Source organism: Chrysochloris asiatica, unplaced genomic scaffold, assembly GCF_000296735.1.
Source record: "Chrysochloris asiatica unplaced genomic scaffold, ChrAsi1.0 scaffold00002, whole genome shotgun sequence".
Classification (NCBI taxonomy): Eukaryota; Metazoa; Chordata; class Mammalia; order Afrosoricida; family Chrysochloridae; genus Chrysochloris; species Chrysochloris asiatica.
In genome coordinates, this window is record NW_006408520.1 from 42,856,294 (window position 1) to 42,858,300 (window position 2,007).

Consider the following 2,007-nt stretch of genomic DNA (forward strand, 5'->3'; position numbering starts at 1 on the left):
AGAACAGTGATATATTTGTATGTTCTTTATTATAATGTTTATGAAAACTGATTGATAACACTAAAACTGACACAAATAACAGAACAATTACTAAACAAAGAAGTTTCACAAAAGTATTTTTCTATGTATGTCTCTCTGGAAATCAATTTGCAAATATAAAAATAGTCATAAGGACTTTATTTATGGAATATTACTATGATAGACTGTTGTTCCTTTTTAACCTAACTTCTCTGTATAGTTCACTAGTCTCCGTTCTCAATTTTACATGCAAGAGAGGGGAATAAACCTACTTTTTATTTTGAACATAGTGCTAGTTTTCCTTTTTATATTCAGTGAAAAAATATCAGCCAGAAGTTGAAATGTAACAATACATTTTCAAGTGTCATAAAATACCACAAATGGTAAAATATCAACACAGATCAGTTAATATTTTATCATTTCTCATCTTTGCTATCTACCCCTAACGCTACTTCCTTCCCCACCTCATCAAGATTACGTTTTTAGATTTTAAACTTTATTGTCTTGGACAAATTTTACAATCCTTTCATACATCTTAATTATTTTTTGCAGACTAATATTATGGTCTTTTAAATTTTTATGTTATCAGTTGTTGCTATTAAGTGGCATCAAGTTGGTTTTGACTCAAAGCGACTCTATATGGTTTCCAAGGAGTGACTGGTGGGTTTGAACTGACCTGGTGGATCACATACCAGTGCTTTTCCTACAGCATTGCATTAGGACTCTTGAAATAATTTTTAAATATACAGTCTACTGCTCACTGCTGGCTGTTAGAATATCTTGTCTTCCCTACCCAAATTTCATAATATTATTGCTTTCCTCTGACAAAAGAACAATTTTATAAGAGATCTTGAGTTTAAAAAAGCATTAAGGAAAAGCTGAAAATACTATATATTAATAAACTCTGATAATTTACTTTAAAAATTTTTATAATGCATTTCTTCTACATTCTGAAATTGTGAAATTTACTTCTTCCCAAAATATTAGTCAAAACCAATATCAATTCATATTAATATTAGTCAAAACCAATCTCAGTTACTACACGATATAAAGCAAATAAGACATTATCATAGAAAAAGAGAGTCAAAGGGTAAATAACATACATATAAGTTAACATTCTTTAGTTTTCATCTGCTCCTTTAAGATATAAGACACCACTTTTAATCAATTTATTAATGAGACAACTTATATTTGGAAAACTTAAATAATTTCCCCCACAGATAACAGAAACTTTCAGTTCTGGATTGATCACCATCGAAATACGTAGGAACCAAAATTTCTAACTTATTTCTTAGTGAAAAGCACTTTCCTCACATTACTAAATATCAAAAGCACTTTGTGTTTATCGAATATTCTTATTATGCTGACTTAAAGAAAGTAATAAAGCTGCAGAATATTATCTTCATATGATTAATTCATTTCTTCATTAATAAATCAAACTTTCTCCAATCTCCTATTATTTGCTAAATGTTGCTAATCTCCTGAAGTGTTTAAAGTACTGTGTGGAGGGTAGGTATGACATATAAAACAAATGAGTACAATAAAATATTATATGCACATGATATTTAGATTTGATGGAACACAAAAGAGGAAGATGACGATTCTTACCTCATGTAGGATATCAAAATAGATTTCAAAGAGAAAATAACTGTAAAGTTAAAACTTGAAAAATTGGCAACTATTGTGCAAATAAACAAGGAGATAAAGAATATTCTAAGCAAATGATAATGTTTTAAAAGTTTCATGTAATTGAAAGAACATGGCATAGTAAAGTTTAGATCAATAAATATGACTCATGAATCACGTAGATAGAAATATAGAAGAACATTGCTTTGCTGATTCTTGGGTGGAAGGATACACGTATCAGATTCTCTCTTTTATTAGTCAGTACAGTTCTGTGGTGGAGCTGAGGAGTTAATAAGAATAATAGTCTTGGGCTCCAAAAATCATTCTGCAGCAGGAGCTTAGTGTGAAACTTTTCCTTTCGAA